General features: G+C 31.4%; 1 long non-coding RNA gene across 1 annotated transcript in view; it reads right to left on the reverse strand.

Moving 5' to 3' along the window:
- Positions 1–8584, reverse strand: part of LOC126184814 (uncharacterized) — a 75004-nt gene extending 66420 nt beyond the window's left edge. Inside the window, exon 1 of the long non-coding RNA XR_007536886.1 lies at positions 8489–8584. This is a non-coding gene — a long non-coding RNA (uncharacterized LOC126184814). The remainder of the gene's footprint in view (positions 1–8488) is intronic.
- Between the last annotated feature and the right edge of the window lie 13112 nt (positions 8585–21696).

Raw genomic sequence — 21696 nt, forward strand, 5'->3', positions numbered from 1 at the left:
GCACCTCAGAATGATATTTGACCTCAAGGTAAAACGTATCCTATAAATGCGGTTGCTATAACTAAGAATAGAATTACTGTACCAATTATTCAGGTGTGCATGTATATGAAGGATCCGTAGTAAATTCCTCGTCCTACATGTAAATAAATACAAATAAAAAAGATAGAGGCTCCATTTGCGTGTAAGGTTCGAATAATTCAACCATTATTTACGTCTTGGCAGATGTGAACTACACTACAAAACGCTATTTCAATATCTGATGTATAATGTACAGCTAAAAATAGTCCGGTTACAATTTGAATTACTAAACATAGTCCTAGTAGGGACCCAAAATTTCATCAAAATGAAATATTTGTTGGTGCAGGTAAATCAACTAAAGAGTTATTAATGATTTTAATTAAAGGATGTCTTAATCATAAGGGTTTATTCATTAGTAAATTATCTTATTTTACGAATAGGCCCCTGGTTAATATTGGTGATTTTAACAACTGCTAATAGTGCCAAAAATAAATAAATTATTATTATTATTGTAATAATAAATGTTGGTCTATTATATAGTTTTTCTAAAGATATTGTTATTTCTTGATAATTGGTTGAATTATCAATATTTATAGTTTCAGTATTTTTGAAAAAGTCTATAAATATTGTTATATCTAGAATAATTAATATTGATATAATAAATACTCATTTAGTTAAGGTAATAATTATCGTAATTGATTTAGGTTGAAATATTTCGTTTGATGCAATTCTCGTAATATAAATAAATAGAACTAATATACCACCAAGAAACGTTAAAAATAAAATATATGATAATCAATATCTTTCCATTATTGTTCCTGTTATTAGCCCGACTAAAAAAGTTTGTAGGATAATGAAAAGCATTATTGATATTGGGTGTCTTAATTTAATAAAATTAATATTTATTACGTTTGATAGTGATATAATTATTTCCGGTTTACAAGACCGGCGTTTTTTTTAAACTATTAAAACAAATGTTTATATTCTCTGTCTTTACTTCTTTATTGATTTATTTTGCTGGTGTTTATGTTTTTTCCTCTAAACGTAAGCATTTATTAATGGTTCTTTTGAGATTAGAATATATTGTTCTTTCTTTATTTTTATTAATTATTGTTTTTCTTATTGAGTTTGGTTATGATTATTTTTTTCCTATTATTTTTTGGTTTTTTTTCTGTTTGTGATGGTGCTTTAGGTCTTTCTATTTTAGTTTCCATTGTATATAGTAGTTAACTATAACATTTGGGTTGCATTCAAAAAGTATAGATATAATCAAACAACCTTAAATAGAATAAGAAGCGAAATATTGCAGTCAGTTTCGACCTGGAAGGTTGGTAAATAAAATACCCTTATTCTTATTAATTGAAGCCAAAAAGAGGCGTATTACTGTTAATAACATAATTGAACTATAATGTTCCAATTAAGAAAATGTAAAGTCAATATGAAAGCTGCTACCTTTTTATATTAGAGGCTAAATTCCGTTAACATTTCTAAAATTTATATAGTTTAAATAAAACATTACATTTTCACTGTAAAAATAGTATATGTATATTTATAAATACCTAAAAGTAAAAATACTTCCTTAACATCTTCAGTGTTACGCTCTAATCATAAGCTATTTAAGTAAACGAAAAAGAATACCACCAAAATAAACGTTCAAAAAATAAAAGTTAAAAGATAAATCTTAAAATTAGAATCATATCAACCTTGTATATAACCAATTAAATAAATAAATAGTCTATATAAACCTTGACCACCAAATAATATACCCCAACCATAATCAAATGATTTAGATAAATAATAACCCAATTTTAAAGGAATATATCTAATAAACTTAGAGGTATAAACCACATAGAACCAGCAAATCTGACAAAAGAAAGTATACTTAAAGAAAATAAATTTTGAGAAAAATCAAAATTAGAAATAAGATAACCTAAATAAGCACCCAAAACAACTACAGTAATAGTTAAAAACTGTAATAATAGGGCAAAGCAATAACATGAGGAATAGGAAAAATTAATCAAGACAAAAGACTGCCACCAAAAACAGCAACAAATAATAAACCAATTATACCAAACGAAATATAATAACCCTTATCATCAAAAGAAAATCTAGAATAAAAATTATTATCACCAGACATTGAATAATAAAAAAGACGAAAAGAATAAGAAGCAGTTAAGCCAGTAGAAAAGAAATAAAGAAAAAAATTAAACAATTAATTCATCTTAAACAAACCATTTCAAGAATTAAATACTTTGAATAAAAACCAGCTAAAAATGGTATACCACACAAAGACAAACTATAAACATTAAAACAAACTGAAGTTAATGGCATAAAATTAACAATAGAACCTATAAAACGAATGTCCTGAGAATCCTTTAAATTATGAATTATTGAACCTTTACACATAAACAATAAAGCCTTAAATAAAGCATGAGCTAATAAATGAAAAAATGCAATTTTGGGGTAACCCATAGCCAAAATTCTTATTATTAAACCAAGTTGTCTTAAAGTAGAAAGAGCAATAATTTTCTTCAAATCAAATTCAAAATCCGCTCCTAAACCAGCCATAAATATAGTTATACAACCAATTGAAAGCAAAAATCAACCACAATTATAAGTATCTAATATTGGTCTGAAATGAATTAATAAATAAACCCCAGCAGTAACAAGAGTAGAAGAATGAACCAAAGCAGAAACAGGAGTAGGAGCAGCTATAGCAGCAGGAAGCCAAGAAGGAAAGGGAATTTGAGCTCTTATAGTTATAGCTGCTAAAACAATTAATATAGTAATAAGCTTTATTTCAAAAGAATTAGAAATAAAATCATAATAATAAATGTAATTTCAACCACCAAAATTTAATATTCAAGCAATAGAAATTAAAATAGCAACATCACCAATACGATTAGAAAGTGCAGTTAATGTACCCGCACTATAAGATTTCACATTTTGGTAATAAATAACTAAACAATAAGAAACTAAACCTAAACTATCCCATCCTAATAAAATTCTAATCAAATTAGGACTAATAATTAAAAAACCTATAGAAAGAATAAATATTAAAACAATAATAATAAAACGATTTATATTTTTTTCTCCCAATATATAGTCCTCTCTATAATAAATAACCAAAGAAGAAATATACATAACAAAAGACATAAAAATAAGAGACATTCAATCCAAAATTAAAGTCATAACAACCATAAAGCCATTTACATTAAAAAGTTCTCATTCAACAAAAACTCTATATATCAATTATTAAATAATAAATGTCCAAAATAAAAATTACAGTTCTAGAAAAAAATAAAGAAAAAACTCAAAGAACAAATAGAAAACAAATTCACAGCCTAAGATGAAAAAATTCATATCATTGATTCCACAAAACAACATTTTTAATTAAAATACTTAAGCAACCTAAACAAAAAAATGCTCCCCCTGTAAACAAAGAATATTTAAAGGTAATCAATGTAAAAGTAAAAGATGATATTCACGAAAATAACCAAGAGAACAAGTATAAACACCAGAATAATAATTACCATGTTGAGAATAAGAATACATGTATAAAGCTCTAAAAAAAGACAAAAAAATTAAAGCAAAAAATCTAAAAGAAGATCAAGACATAATTCTATTTAAAAATCTAAGTTCACCTACCAAATTTAAAGAAGGAGGAGCAGCTATGTTAGAAGAGCTCAAAAGGAATCATCATAAAGCCATTCTTGGTATCAAATTAATTATACCCTTGTTAATTAATAATCTTCGTCTACCTAAACGCTCATAAATAATATTAGATAAACAAAATAAACCAGAAGAACACAAACCATGACCAACCATTAAAGAAAGAGAACCTATACAACCCCATCAATTCATAGTCATCAATCCTCCAATAACTATTCTTATATGAGCAACAGAAGAATATGCAATTAAAGACTTTAAATCAACCTGACGAAAACAAATAAATCTAACAATAACCCCACCAGATAAGCCTAAAGACAATCAAAAATAATTAAACTTTAAACCCAAATAAGAAATAACCTTCATAACACGAAAAATACCATAACCACCTAACTTTAATAAAACACCAGCAAGAATCATTCTACCTGAAATAGGGGCCTCAACATGAGCCTTAGGAAGCCATAAATGAACCAAAAATATCGGCATCTTAACTAAAAAGGCAAGAAATATAAAATAATAAGAACCAAAATCAACCAATAAAGGAAAATACAAAGTATTAGAAAAATCATAAACCCTAAATAAAACTAATAATTAAGGCAATCTAGCAACCAGAGTATAAAAAATTAAATGAACACCAGCCTGTAAACGTTCAGGTTGATAACCACAACCTAAAATGAAAAGTAAAGCAGGAACTAATCTAGCCTCAAAAAATATATAAAAAGAAAGAAGACTCAATCTAGCAAAAGAACAATAAAGCATAATCATTAAAATTAAGACTATAAAGACAAAGAAATTAGAATGATAAGAACTTAAATAAACTGAACCTCTAGCAGTAATTATTAAAGAACAAATTCAAAAACTAAGCAAAATCAAACTAAAAGAAAAATAATCAATACCAAAATAATATCTAATCATATTCAAATCTGCATATGAATAAACACAAACCATAAAAACAAAACTAGACATAAACATTAAAGAATGAACCAATCATCAACAATTATTAACCAAACAAAGAGGGATCAAAAAAATAGCTATAAATAAATACTTTAACATAAAGATAGACCAAAAGAATTAAAAAAATCATTCCCATGAGAACGAATTATTGAAACTAAAATAGAAAGACCTAAAGCACCTTCACAAACAGAAAAAACCAAAAAATTAACAGGAAAAAAAATCATAATCAAACTCAATAAGAAAAACAATAATTAATATAAATAAAGAAAGAACAATATATTCTAATCTCAAAAGAACCATTAATAAATGCTTACGTTTAGAGGAAAAAACATAAACACCAGCAAAATAAATCAATAAAGAACTAAAGACAGAGAATATAAACATTAGTTTTAATGGTTTAAAAAAAATGCCGGTCTTGTAAACCGGAAATAAGTTCAGCCCCCACTTTTAAAACTTCAGAGGTGGAAAAGCTTTCCATCATCGGTCCCCAAAACCGATATTTTAATAAACTAACCCCTGAAATGATCAAAGTAATAATTATATCACTATCAAACGTAATAAATATTAATTTTATTAAATTAAGACACCCAATATCAATAATGCTTTTCATTATCCTACAAACTTTTTTAGTCGGGCTAATAACAGGAACAATAATGGAAAGATATTGATTATCATATATTTTATTTTTAACGTTTCTTGGTGGTATATTAGTTCTATTTATTTATATTACGAGAATTGCATCAAACGAAATATTTCAACCTAAATCAATTACGATAATTATTACCTTAACTATATGAGTATTTATTATATCAATATTAATTATTCTAGATATAACAATATTTATAGACTTTTTCAAAAATACTGAAACTATAAATATTGATAATTCAACCAATTATCAAGAAATAACAATATCTTTAGAAAAACTATATAATAGACCAACATTTATTATTACAATAATAATAATAATTTATTTATTTTTGGCACTATTAGCAGTTGTTAAAATCACCAATATTAACCAGTGGCCTATTCGTAAAATAAGATAATTTACTAATGAATAAACCCTTATGATTAAGACATCCTTTAATTAAAATCATTAATAACTCTTTAGTTGATTTACCTGCACCAACAAATATTTCATTTTGATGAAATTTTGGGTCCCTACTAGGACTATGTTTAGTAATTCAAATTGTAACCGGACTATTTTTAGCTGTACATTATACATCAGATATTGAAATAGCGTTTTGTAGTGTAGTTCACATCTGCCAAGACGTAAATAATGGTTGAATTATTCGAACCTTACACGCAAATGGAGCCTCTATCTTTTTTATTTGTATTTATTTACATGTAGGACGAGGAATTTACTACGGATCCTTCATATACATGCACACCTGAATAATTGGTACAGTAATTCTATTCTTAGTTATAGCAACCGCATTTATAGGATACGTTTTACCTTGAGGTCAAATATCATTCTGAGGTGCGACAGTAATTACTAATTTATTATCAGCAATTCCATATTTAGGAACAGATTTAGTTCAATGGGTATGAGGAGGGTTTGCTGTTGATAATGAAACATTAAACCGATTCTTTACATTCCATTTTGTACTACCGTTTATTATTGCTGCCATGGCAGCAATTCATTTATTTTTCCTCCACCAAACAGGGTCTAATAACCCTTTAGGACTAAATGGAGATATTGAAAAAATCCCGTTTCACCCATACTTTACTTTCAAGGACTCTATTACATTTGTATGAATAACATCATTATTAATTATATTATGCTTGATTAATCCTTACCTTCTAGGGGATCCAGATAATTTTGTACCTGCTAACCGATTAGTAACTCCCGTCCATATCCAACCAGAATGATATTTCTTATTTGCATATGCAATTCTACGATCAATCCCTAATAAGCTAGGGGGTGTTATTGCACTATTCTTATCAATTAGAATCTTAATAATTTTACCATTTTATAATAAAACACCATTTCGAGGTATTCAATTCTATCCTATTAATCAAATTTTATTCTGAATTATAGTAGTTGTATGCTTATTAACATGAATTGGTAAACGACCTGTTGAAGAACATTACATTATAACAGGACAAATCTTAACAATTATCTACTTTACATACTTCTTAATTAATGTACATATTGCAAACGCATGAGATAAAATAATTAAGGAATAATAAGTTAATTAGCTTAGGAAAAGCATATGTTTTGAAAACATAAAACTAGAAGTTTAACTCTTCTATTAACTTTTCTTAAAAAATTTCACTACATAAATGACATAAATAAAATCTTTAAACCGACAAAGAAAATAAAAAAATTTAAAGATAAAGGCAAAAAACTTTTTCAAGCTAAGTATATTAACTTATCATAACGAAAACGTGGTAATGTTCCCCGAAATCAAATAAACCCAAAGGACATTACAGCAAGCTTAATAAAAAATATAAAAGAATAAAAATCACCACCTAAAAAAATTAAAGCTAATAATATTCTTATAAAAACAATTCTAGTATACTCAGCTAAAAAAATTAAAGTAAAACCACCTGCACCATATTCAATATTAAAACCTGAAACTAACTCAGATTCACCTTCGGCAAAGTCAAAAGGAGTACGGTTAGTTTCAGCTAAACAAGAAGCAAAACAAGCTAAAGCTAAAGGAAAATAAATAATAATAAATCAACAATAAAGCTGGTAATTTATAAAATCAAACATGTTAAAACTACCAATTAAAATAATTAAAGATAATAAAATTAAAGCCAAACTAACTTCATATGAAATTGTTTGAGCAACAGAACGAAGAGAACCTAATAAAGAATAATTTGAATTAGAAGACCAACCAGCAAGTATAACAGTATAAACACCTAATCTAGTACAACATAAAAAAAACAAAAATCCATAAGAAAAAGAACACATATAAGTCAAGTAAGGGAAAATTACTCAAACAGCCAAGGAAATTATTAAATTAAAAACAGGAGAAAAATAATAAAGTAAATAATTAGATATAATAGGAATTGGCTGCTCCTTACAAATTAACTTAATAGCATCACTAAAGAGCTGAGGAATTCCTACAAAACCTACTTTATTTGGGCCCTTTCGAATTTGGATGTAACCTAAAACCTTACGCTCTAATAAAGTTAAGAAAGCAACACTAATTAAAACACAAATAACTAATAAAAGAAAATTCAAAATAAACATAAATAAATCATAAAGTATCAATACTATTTGTAGAAAAAATCTACATAAATGAATTCTAAATTCAACACATTAATCTGTCAAAATAGTAATTTAATTAATATTAATCAATAAAATAAAAAATATTTTAACCATATGGTCCTTTCGTACTAATATGAATCAATAATCTTAGGATAGAAACCGACCTGGCTCACGCCGGTCTGAACTCAGATCAAATAAAGAATTTAAAGGTCGAACAGACCTAATCACTGGGCTACTGCACCCAAAATTTTTCTTAATCCAACATCGAGGTCGCAATCTGCTTTGTCGATATGAGCTCTCAAAAACAATTACGCTGTTATCCCTAAGGTAACTTAATCTTATGATCATAAATTATGGATCAAAACAACAAATATAAATAAATGATATAATAATGAAGAGTTTATTTATTCTTCATGTCACCCCAACAAAACATCATCATTAAATATAGAAAGACAAACAAAAAACTATATAAAAATAAAATGTTAAGCTCTATAGGGTCTTCTCACCCTAAAGAAAAATTTAAGCTTTTGACTCAAAAGTTAAATTCAAAAATTTATTTAGAGACAGTTGATTTCTCGTCAAGCCATTCATTCCAGCCACTAATTAAGAGACTAATGATTATGCTACCTATGCACGGTCAAAATACCGCGGCTCTTTAAAAATCTGCTCAGTGAGCAGGCCAGACCTCAAAGTATTTTCAAGAGGACATGTTTTGATAAACAGGTGGAAATCAGTTTTGCCTAGCTCCTTGTAATAAATTCACAAGGTAAAAATTATATACAAATAAATATACTAATTCTATCATTATTACAAAAATTTTAAAATTAAATAAATAATCTTAATAAAAAACCTAAAATAATTATAAAATCAAAATAAAAAATAATGAACTAAAACGTAATCTTAAAGTTAGCTGGTTTAAAGCTAACTATTATATTTTATAAAACAAATTATAGGTTATTAACTACAAAGCTTATCCCTTAAAGAATAAATAAGTTAATATTTATACTTAAAAAATTAAATAAAAACAATTAACTTCAAAAAAGTAAATTTTTTCTTAAGAAACTAGATATCTTGGGAAACGATTAGCATCTCATTTCTATAAATAATTTAATAATAATTATGATACATTAACTATAAATTATTTATTAATCAACCAAAATCGAGACAAGTAAAATAAATACTAAAATTTTGATAAACCCTGATACAAAATGTACAATAAATAAAATCTACTTTTAAAAATTTAAAATAATATTTCATAAAACAATTACATTACCAATAAACTATAATCTAAAAAATCTATTCTACAAAATATACCAAGACAAAATTCGACAAAATTATTTTTATTAAATAATTAAATAAACAAAAAATAAATATAATAAAATAATTAATCAAGATATCCTGATTTGCACAGAAAAATTTTCAGTGTAAATGAAACACTTTACTAATAAGTTATATCTTGAAACTCTTACTAGATACACTTTCCAGTATATCTACTATGTTACGACTTATCTCATCTAAATTGAAGCTAAATTAAAACAATAAAATAAAATAATCAATAATGAGAGCGACGGGCGATGTGTACACACCTCAGAGCCAATATCAGTTAAATTAAATAAATTAAATTACTATCAAATCCTCTTTCATTAACAGTATTTCACCATAAAATCCGTTATAAACAAAAATCTATTGTAACCCACCTCCTCTTAACTATAAGCTGCACCTTGACCTGAAATACTTTATAATTATAAATCTTGAGAATTATAACTCTAAAAAGATTCTCTGATAACGGAGATATACAAACAAATAAATCAAGTAGAGTAAATCGTGTATTATCAATCACGGGGTAGGTTCCTCTGAATGGAATGAGATACCACCAAATTCTTTGGGTTTAATGACCTTAACTAATAGTACCCTGGTAAATATAATTAACATTTAAAATAATAGGGTATCTAATCCTAGTTTATTATTTAAATTTCACAGATTCATAAAAAGAGCTATAAATAAATTTTAACATTTCACCTTACAAATTTATATTTTAACCCTAAAAATATAAACAACTGTTTTAACCAATAATATTCACTTGTATCAATCGTATAACCACGGCTGCTGGCACGAATTATGCCGATACTAAATCAAAATGCTAAATCCAAAATCACTTGACAATTAAATCAAATTACTGCAAAATAGAGCATTTAGTTTAACAAGACTTACATATAATACAAAGAAAAAGTGAATAAATAAGCAAGAATAAAACTTTTGGAAACAAAAAAAATTTCAAAAATTTTTAAAATTAAGAAAAAATAAAATATTCAAATATTTAAAGAAAAAAAAAATACAAATAGTGACGAAAAAAAAGAAACGCGCCCTCGAATGACCACAACTTCTCTATTATATATAAATAAAGATTAATATGGAACATTTATTGGTATACATGTTTGCCTTAAATAAAGCATGAGCTAATAAATGAAAAAATGCAAGTTTGGGGTAACCCATAGCCAAAATTCTTATTATTAAACCAAGTTGCCAAGTTGTCTTAAAGTAGATAGAGCAATAATTTTCTTCAAATCAAATTCAAAATTCTCCCTTAAACCAGCCATAAATATAGTTATACAACCAATTAAAAGCAAAAATCAACTACAATTATAAGTATCTAATATTGGTATGAAATGAATTAATAAATAAACCCCAGCAGTAACAAGAGTAGAAGAATGAACCAAAGCACAAACAGGAGTAGGAGCAGCTATAGCAGCAGGAAGCCAAGAAGAAAAGGGAATTTGAGCTCTTTTAGTTATAGCTGCTAAAACAATTAATATAGTAATAAGCTTTATTTCAAAAGAATTAGAAATAAAATCATAATATTAAATGTAATTTCAACCACCAAAATTTAATATTCAAGCAATAGAAATTAAAATAGCAACATCACCAATACGATTAGAAAGTGCAGTTAATATACCCGCACTATAAGATTTCACATTTTGGTAATAAATAACTAAACAATAAGAAACTAAACCTAAACTATCCCATCCTAATAAAATTCTAATCAAATTAGGACTAATAATTAAAAAACCTATAGAGAGAATAAATATTAAAACAATAATAATAAAACGATTTAAATTTTTTTCTCCCAATATATAGTCCTCTCTATAATAAATAACCATAGACGAAATATACGTAACAAAAGACATAAAAATAAGAGACATTCAATCCAAAATTAAAGTCATAACAACCATAGAACCATTTAAATTAAAAAGTTCTCATTCAACAAAAACTGTATAATCAAATATTAAATAATAAATGTCCAAAATAAAAATTACAGTTCTAGAAAAAAATAAAGAAAAAAACTCAAAGAACAAATAGAAAACAAATTCACAGCCTAAGATGAAAAAATTCATATCATTGATTCCACAAAACAACATTTTTAATTAAAATACTTAAGCAACCTAAACAAAAAAATGCTCCCCCTTTAAACAAAGAATATTTAAAGGTAATCAATGTAAAAGTAAAAGATGATATTCACGAAAATAACCAAGAGAACAAGTATAAACACCAGAATAATAATTACAATGTTGAGAATAAGAATACATGTATAAAGTATAAACAGCTCTAAAAAAAGACAATAAAATTAAAGCAAAAAATCTAAAAGAAGATCAAGACATAATTCTATTTAATAATCTAAGTTCACCTACCAAATTTAAAGAAGGAGGAGCAGCTATATTAGAAGAGCTCAAGAGGAATCATCATAAAGCCATTCTTGGTATCAAATTAATTATACCCTTGTTAATTAATAATCTTCATCTACCTAAACGCTCATAAATAATATTAGATAAACAAAATAAACCAGAAGAACACAAACCATGACAAACCATTAAAGAAAGAGAACCTATACAACCCCATCAATTCATAGTCATCAATCCTCCAATAACTATTCTTATATGAGCAACAGAAGAATATGCAATTAAAGACTTTAAATCAACCTGACGAAAACAAATAAATCTAACAATAACCCCACCAGATAAACCTAAAGACAATCAAAAATAATTAAACTTTAAACCCAAATAAGAAATAACCTTCATAACACGAAAAATACCATAACCACCTAACTTTAATAAAACACCAGCAAGAATCATTCTACCTGAAATAGGGGCCTCAACATGAGCCTTAGGAAGCCATAAATGAACCAAAAATATGGGCATCTTAACTAAAAAGGCAAGAATTATAAACACATAAAATATAAAATAATAAGAACCAAAATCAACCAATAAAGGAAAATACAAAGTATTAGAAAAATCATAAACCCTAAATAAAACTAATAATAAAGGCAATCAAGCAACCAGAGTATAAAAAATTAAATAAACACCAGCCTGTAAACGTTCAGGTTGATAACCTCAACCTAAAATCAAAAGTAAAGTAGGAACTATTCTAGCCTCAAAAAAAAAAAAATATAAAAAGAAACAAGACTCAATCTAGCAAAAGAACAATAAAGCATAATCATCAAAATTAAGACTATAAAGACAAAAAAATTAGAATGATAAGAACTTAAATAAACTGAACCTCTAGCAGTAATTATTAAAGAACAAATTCAAAAATTAAGCAAAATCAAACTAAAAGAAAAATAATCAATACCAAAATAATATCTAATCATATTCAAATCCGCATATGAATAAACACAAACCATAAAAACAAAACTAGACATAAACAATAAAGAATGAACCAATCATCAACAATTACTAACCAAACAAAGAGGGATCAAAAAAATAGTTATAAATAAATACTTTAACATAAAGATAGACCAAAAGAATTAAAAAAATCATTCCCATGAGAACGAATTATTGAAACTAAAATAGAAAGACCTAAAGCACCTTCACAAACAGAAAAAACCAAAAAAATAACAAGAAAAAAATAATCGTAATCAAACTCAATAAGAAAAACAATAATTAAAATAAATAAAGAAAGAACAATATATTCTAATCTCAAAAGAACCATTAATAAATGCTTATGTTTAGAGGAAAAAACATAAACACCAGCAAAATAAATAAATAAAGAACTAAAGACAGAGAATATAAACATCAGTTTTAATAGTTTAAAAAAAACGCCCGTCTTGTAAACCGGAAATAAGTTCAGCCCCCACTTTTAAAACTTCAGAGGTGGAAAAGCTTTCCATCATCGGTCCCCAAAACCGATATTTTATTAGACTAACCTCTGAAATGATCAAAATAATAATTATATAACTATCAAACGTAATAAATATTAATTTTATTAAATTAAGACACCCAATATCAATAATGCTTTTCATTATCCTACAAACTTTTTTAGTCGGACTAATAACAGGAACAATAATGGAAAGATATTGATTATCATATATTTTATTTTTAACGTTTCTTGGTGGTATATTAGTTCTATTTATTTATATTACGAGAATTGCATCAAACGAAATATTTCAACCTAAATCAATTACGATAATTATTACCTTAACTATATGAGTATTTATTATATCAATATTAATTATTCTAGATATAACAATATTTATAGACTTTTTCAAAAATACTGAAACTATAAATATTGATAATTCAATCAATTATCAAGAAATAACAATATCTTTAGAAAAACTATATAATAGACCAACATTTATTATTAGAATATAATTAAGATAATTTACTAATGAATATACCCTTATGATTAAGACAACCTTTAATTAAAATCATTAATAACTCTTTAGTTGATTTACCTTCACCAACAAATATTTCAATTTGATGAAATTTTGGGTCCCTACTAGGACTACGTTTAGTAATTCAAATTGTAACTGGCCTATTTTTAGCTATACATTATACATCAAATATTGAAATAGCGTTTAGTAGTGTAGTTCACATCTGTCGAGACGTAAATAATGGTTGAATTATTCGAACCTTACACGTAAATGGAGCTTCTATATTTTTTATTTGTATTTATTTACATGTAGGACGAGGAATTTACTACGGATACTACATATACATGCACACCTGAATAATTGGTACAGTAATTCTATTCTTAGTTATAGCAACCGCATTTATAGGATACGTTTTACCTTGAGGTCAAATATCATTCTGAGGTGCGACAGTAATTACTAATTTATTATCAGCAATTCCATATTTAGGAACAGATTTAGTTCAATGGGTATGAGGAGGGTTTGCTGTTGATAATGCAACATTAATCTTTACATTCCATTTTGTACTACCGTTTATTATTGCTGCCATGGCAGCAATTCATTTTTTTTCCTCCACCAAACAGGCTCTAATAACCCTTTAGGACTAAATGGAGATATTGAAAAAATCCTGTTTCACCCATACTTTACTTTCAAGGACTCTATTACATTTGTATTAATAACATCATTATTAATTATATTATGCTTGATTAATCCTTACCTTCTAGGGGATCCAGAATTTTTGTATCTGTTAACCCATTAGTAACTCCCGTCCATATCCAACCAGAATGATATTTCATATTTGCATATGCAATTCTATGATCAATCCCTAATGAGCTAGGGGGTGTTATTGCACTATTCTTATCAATTAGAATCTTAATAATTTTACCATTTTATAATAAAACACCATTTCGAGGTATTCAATTCTATCCTATTAATCAAATTTTATTCTGAATTATAGTAGTTGTTGTATGCTTATTAACATGAATTGGTAAACGACCTGTTGAAGAACCTTACATTATAACAGGACAAATCTTAACAATTATCTACTTTACATACTTCTTAATTAATGTACATATTGCAAACACATGAGATAAACTAATTAAGGAATAATAAGTTAATTAGCTTAGGAAAAGCATATGTTTTGAAAACATAAAACTAGAAGTTTAACTCTTCTATTAACTTTTCTTAAAAAATTTCACTAAATAAATGAAGTAAATAAAATCTTTAAACCGACAAAGAAAATAAAAAAAATTTAAGATAAAGGCAAAAAACGTTTTCAAGCTAAGTACATTAACTTATCATAACGAAAACGTGGTAATGTTCCCCGAACTCAAATAAACCCAAAGGACATTACAGCAAGCTTAATAAAAAATATAAAAGAATAAAAATCACCACCTAAAAAAATTAAAGCTAATAATATTCTTATAAAAACAATTCTTGTATACTCAGGTAAAAAAATTTAAAGTAAATCCACCTGCACCATATTCAATATTAAAACCTGAAACTAACTCAGATTCACTTTTGGCAAAGTCAAAAGGAGTACGGTTAGTTTCAGCTAAACAAGAAGCAAAACAAGCTAAAGCTAAAGGAAAAGAAATAGTAATAAATCAACAAAAAAGCTGGTAATTTATAAAATCAAACATGTTAAAACTACCAATTAAAATAATTAAAGATAATAAAATTAAAGCCAAACTAACTTCATATGAAATTGTTTGAGCAACAGAACGAAGAGAACCTAATAAAGAATAATTTGAATTAGAAGACCAACCAGCAATTATAACAGTATTAACACGTAATCTAGTACAACATAAGAAAAACAAAAATCCATAAGAAAAAGAACACATATAAGTCAAGTAAGGGAAAATTACTCAAACAGCCAAGGAAATTATTAAATTAAAAACAGGAGAAAAATAATAAAGTAAATAATTAGATATAATAGGAATTGGCTGCTCCTTACAAATTAACTTAATAGCATCACTAAAGGGCTGAGGAATTCCTACAAAACCTACTTTATTTGGGCCCTTTCGAATTTGGATGTAACCTAAAACCTTACGCTCTAATAAAGTTAAAAAAGCAACACTAATTAAAACACAAATAACTAATAAAAGAAAATTCAAAATAAACATAAATAAATCATAAAGTATCAATACTATTTGTAGAAAAAATCTACATAAATGAATTCTAAATTCAACACATTAATCTGTCAAATTAGTAATTTAATTAATATTAATCAATAAAATAAAATATATTTTAACCATATGGTCCTTTCGTACTAATATGAATCAATAATCTTAGGATAGTAGCATGTAGGTAGCATGTAGGTACCACCATTGAACAATTACAAGCCCATTTTTAAAACTTTCCAATAACACCTCGTATGTCGTAGTCACTTGATCGGAGTAGGTGGATTGAATAGAGTTTAGAGTTTGTCGGAATAGGGCGATTTATGAACTTTTACCACGTTGCGTGTACACTCCCAGATAGATCTTTGGAGGCTAGATCTTCCCACACAGTTTTCCAGTAGTACTATGACCGTTCAACACTCTTTTACTCCCGACTGGAGACCCACGAAGTGTGGTAGCGATGTCGTTGACTCTGTTCACTTTCAGGTCACCATGTAGAAGGTAGCTGGTGTCGAGGTAAAACCGACGCGGGAAGTTCAGCATATAGGGGTTGCTACTGATTTGGACTGGGGCATCGGGTGATTTTGGCTGGAATTTATGAAATAATGTTGCTGTTGGACTGCAAGAACCTTTTTCAGACATGGCTTTGGTACATTTGATGAAACGCACTGCGCATTTGGCGTGTAAGTCTATTAACCCCAGCCCTCCAGCTTGCATCAGGGTGCAAGTTTGAGCAGAAACTTTGAAGATGTTCCCCCTCCACGGCATCCAGTACATGTTCTGCTTAATCGCACACGCAGTTTGTTTGGACACAGGCAGTACTTGAGCCTGATACCAGGCCTTCGCTATGGTATAGGTGTTCATGATCTCCACCCTTTCGTGAAGTTCCAATGTTGTGACAGAGTGTATTCCGGCTACCGCACTGATTTTATGCAGCGTGGTACGCCACTTGAGCGCCTCCATTCTCCGCGGGTTATCCGTCATTACCACTCCGAGGACTTGGTGCGGTGTCCGGGCACAGAACCAGTTCCGCTGAATATACCACCCGCGACGTGTGAGGGGGAGTAACTCTGTCTTTGTAGGACTTACCATCGCTTCTGTTGCCTTCTCAAACTGGTGGATTATAGTGTATAGCCTGTCTACGTCTGCTAGCTGTTCCACGAAAATGGCGAGGTCATCGGCATATTCCCTGCAAATCAACTGGTCGTTGCTTATCGTGATCCTCTGGCATTCGTGGAATATATGTCGGAGAAGCGGATTTAATGCTATGGCGTACAAAGGCATCGACAGTGGGCATCCTCGCCCTGTTGACCTAAGATCGGGATTTTGTCACTAGGGCAGCCATTGACGATGACTCTCGCAATGACATTCCCAAACATATTCTGAATAACGGTCATGAACTTCATCCCAAATCCCAGTCCGGTCATTACCTTCATCAGATAAGAGTGATTAATTCTGTCAAACGAATTTTGAATGTCGGTAAGTAAGATTGCTGCGTTTCTCATCCTTTCACTTTTGACATATTCGATACAGTGTCTGTATGCCAGAACAGCCTCGAATGTATTTTCATCCCTATTGCCCACGTTTGGTGTTGACTGACAAACTTTGGGAGTACATGCTTCAAACTACTGGCGACACACCGCACCATTATTTTATAGTCGCCATTGAGCAATGCGATTGGTCGTAGACTGTTAATGTTCAGCGTCGCGTTTGACTGTGGAACGAGCGTAATGCAGCCTTCCTCAAATGTTGGTAGTATTTCGATTCCATTCTGGACTTCATTGGCCACGTGGATGACAGTGTCACTTAAGGTGTTAAAATATTTAGCATAAAATTCAACAGGGATCTCATCAAGTCCTGAAGGCTTTCCCTGGGACTCCCTTTGATTGCATCCTCCAGGTCGACGTGTGTAGAAATCTCGTTGATGTGTAATAGGCGAGCCCTCGTTAAAACATGGGGAACGTTTTGCAGAACAGTTGCTAACGCTTCGGAGGTTACGTCGGTGGCGCGAAAAAGAAGTTCAAAAGAAGTTCAAAATAAGTGCAAATTTCTCGCCGCATCTCCTTCATTTCACGGGTTTTCCGACCGTCCATTTTCCTTCAGTCTTTTATGTATAACTTTTCACGACGCCTGCGTTCACCGTACAAATGATATATGGAGAGCGACTCCCCATGTACAGCACAAACAGGTTGACCGCTAGTGACTGTAACCACTCCTCGCGGACCTCACGTCGTTTAAAATCTGAGATTTAAATCCCTTAAAAACCAGAAGTAGATAGGTTTGTCCCGCAACCTGCTGAACTAGAACTTGTAAACGGCTCCGATAAAACTGAACTGTTGTCCTGCGCAAGTGAGCTTTCTGACGACTGTAGTTGATCAGAAATATTCGATGGTAGACATGGCTGCTGTGACCCACCATTCAAGTCTACACGTCGCACAGTGCTGCTCATGGAGTAATCTTTTCCACGTGACGTTAAACTCTTCAGCTAAAATGACGTCGTTCAAAAGACTACAATAAGCTTCCAGGTGATTTTGCGACATGGGGGCCGATCACGAGGCAACGTTATTTGGCAAAAGTAACTGCAATGACCCGAGAAGATGACTGGTATGATTTCTGTGGCGAAGTGTAGGCGAGAATTACATCCAGTCTAGCCGACTATGGCCTATGTTGTAAAAATAGGTATAGTAGCTTATGTCTGGATTCAAGATAAGCCACATGTCTTTAGGCCGGAAAATGTCGACTAGAGCACAACACTCGGTAGATCGGTTTGGCCGTGGCATTTGATTGATATCACTGAACACTGCATTAAAATCACCACCGATGACAATTTGGTCATCATTGTGGTGCAAAAGTTGACAAAGTTCTTGAGTACAAAAGTGCCTTCTTACCTGCCTATCGTCAGTCGGGGCGTAAAATTTTACACAGACAATGTTGTTTATTGTGCAAGCAGTCACGTGGTCTTCAAGCAAGAATTCAACGAATTTGATATGAATATCTAGCCATGTTTAAATAGCACTGCCTGTCTCCATTCACGGGTCTACATTTGCAATAACAGTAAAATCAGTGATAAAATCATGGGCCTTATGGGTCATTCCTTGGAGGAATGCTGTGTGACACTCATTGTCCCGTAACAACTTCTAGGATTGTATAATTAAAGAAACCATTGAAATAAAAATCATCGACAACACTCAAAATAGGGACGGTGGCCTGCAGCTCAGCACGGCGTGCGATCCAGCGATCGCGCCCTTGTAGCGGGCGCGTCAAATGCTGAGTCAACTTATACCCATATATGTCGATGTTGCGGGCACCAGTGAAGTCACAACCAGCAGTCATTGTGTATAAGGGGCTTACCAGGAGCCCACTCGCTGTCATGTCACTTGACATTGGGCAAGGAGAGCTTGACCGAAAACCCATGTAATGTTAATTACTTGACCAGGCTGGAAACCTGAGAACTTTTTATTCATGTAATATGTGAGTTAATGTACTCTTTGCATACCTCGATGCTCGATGCTGGCAGGCGCAAGCACACGCAACATGTGTTTAGCGCAAACGCCTAAGGCTGACTGCTCGGTACAGAAGCAGTTACATATGTGCTTCCGAACATGTACAAACACTTTTAAATAGGATTATCAATGAATAATTTTATCTTCTAAAACCTGTGTTTTTTTATTCAGCTCTCTCTGTACATATCTTCATATTTAAGAAACTGTTGCTAAGAGTAACATGCATTAATATGTACTGATTTGGTGCATCGCTCCTGCTACATTACCTGGTGGCTGGCCAGTCCCAAAGCACAGACCATTAAAGCAACAGACGCCAGCGGCACAATGTGTATCAGCAAGCAGCGCACGACACACGACAGCAACTTCACGTATGCATATTATTAATTTCACATAAAGAAAGGACACCTAAGCTATTACTGTAATATTATATATGCGAATCATACACGACTACTTCACTTCACATTTGCAACGGAGCGGCGACAGTGTAATAGTACATGTTTTCCCCACACTCTCAGAAAAAGACAGAGTGATCTATCATCGTAACGTTGTATATACACTGAAGCGCCAAATAAATTGGTATAATCATTCGTATTCAAATATACAGATATATAAACAGGCAGAATACGGCGCTGCTGTCGGCAACACATATATAAGACGAAAAGTGTCTGGCGCAGTAGTTAGATCAATTACTGCTGCTACAATTTCAAGTTATCAATATTTAAGTGAGTTTGAAGGTGATGTTACAGTCGACGCACGAGCGATGGGACACTGCATCTCCGAGGTAGCGATGAAGTGGGGATTTTCCCGTACGACCATTTCATGAGTGTACCGTGACTATCAGGAATCCGGTAAAACATTAAATCTCCGACGTCACTCTGGCCGGAAAAAGATCCTGCAAGAAAGCGACCAACGACAGCTGAAGAGAATCAATCGTTCAACGTGACAGAAGTGCAACCCTTCCGCAAATTGCTGCACATTTCAATGCTGGGCCATTAAAAAGTGTCAGCGTGCGAACCATTCAACGAAACATCATCGAATGGGCTTTCGGAGCCGAAGGCCCACTCGTGTGCCCCTTGGTGACTACACGACACAAAGCTTTACGCTTCGCCTGGGCCCATCAACACCGACACTTGACTGTTGATTACTGGAAACATGTTGCCTGGTTGGACAAGTCTCGTTTCAAATTATATCGAATGGATGGACGTGTACGGGTATGGAGACAACCTCATGAATCCATGGACCCTCTATGTCAGCAGGAGATTGTTCAAGCTTGGGGAGGGTCTGTAACGGTGTGGAGCGCATGCAGTTGAAGTGATATGGGACCCCTGATACGTCTAGATACTAATATGACAGGTGACACGTATGTACGTATCCTGTCTGATCACCTGCATCCATTCATGCCCATTACGCATTCCTACGGACTTCAGCAATTCCAGCAGGGCAATGCGACACCGCACACGTCCAGAATTGCTACAGGGTGGCCCCAGGAATACTCTTCTGACTTTAAAGACTTTCACTGGCCACCATACTCCCCAGAATTGAACATTATTGAGTATATCTGGGATGCCTTGCAACGTGCTGTTCAGAAGAGGTCTGCACCCCCTCGTTCTATTACAGATTTATGGACAGCCCTGCAGGATTCACGGTATCAGTTTCCTCTAGCACTACTTTAGGCATCAGCCGAGGCAACGCCAAGTCGTGTTGCGGCACTCCCGCGAGCTCGATGAGGCCATACACGACACTAGGCAGGTTGTAACGCCGGAAATGCATATCCTCCTATTTCCATCTATTGTACTATTTTTTTCCTTGCTTTGTTACCTCAAGATATGACATTTCTGTCTCTTTGTATATTGTAATTGTTTTACTGTTTGTATATATATATATTTATACATTTATGTCGATGTATAATTGGTTTGTTTCGTAAATATTATTTGTATTTTTACGCTGGGTCTTGCCTAGGGAAGACTGCTATCGAACGATTACGTCGATAGGTCGTGTGAAGAATCAAAGTGTGTAGGATCTTTGGTAGTGTTAACTCTGTCGCGTGGAGCGCGGGCAGAAACAGAGGGAGTCTGGCTGGAGTAGCGAGTGGAGCAGGTGTGTTGTGTGACGCTCCCGCGAGTTGCCGCGCTTTTGGGGTTTGGCAGCATGTAATTGCGATCGACTTGCGATGATAGTTTCTGACATGGTGTCGCGGACGGGAAACATTAACTAGCGCACATCAAGAGCCCGTTTCGTCTGGTGACAGTGTCGAGAAGAAGGCGCGCCAACATCCAGCTTCTGCAACAGCGACGGCCGACAATGAGTGACTGTCGCCACCTCCTCGACCGACGGCTTCAAACCTTCAGTCAACCGCCGAGGAAGACTGGACGCACGTAAAGTTTTAGAACTGTATGGCAGACCTCAGCTTTTCAAACTGTTCCATTTTCGTCACTATAATTACAGCAACTTAGCATGAACTTTTGTTGCTCATTGTCCCAATTGCATTACCAAGCAGAGTCCCTTCCTTTTCCGAAATGAACCCGAGTG

Source organism: Schistocerca cancellata, chromosome 4 (genome assembly GCF_023864275.1).
Source record: "Schistocerca cancellata isolate TAMUIC-IGC-003103 chromosome 4, iqSchCanc2.1, whole genome shotgun sequence".
In the NCBI taxonomy this organism is placed as follows: Eukaryota; Metazoa; Arthropoda; class Insecta; order Orthoptera; family Acrididae; genus Schistocerca; species Schistocerca cancellata.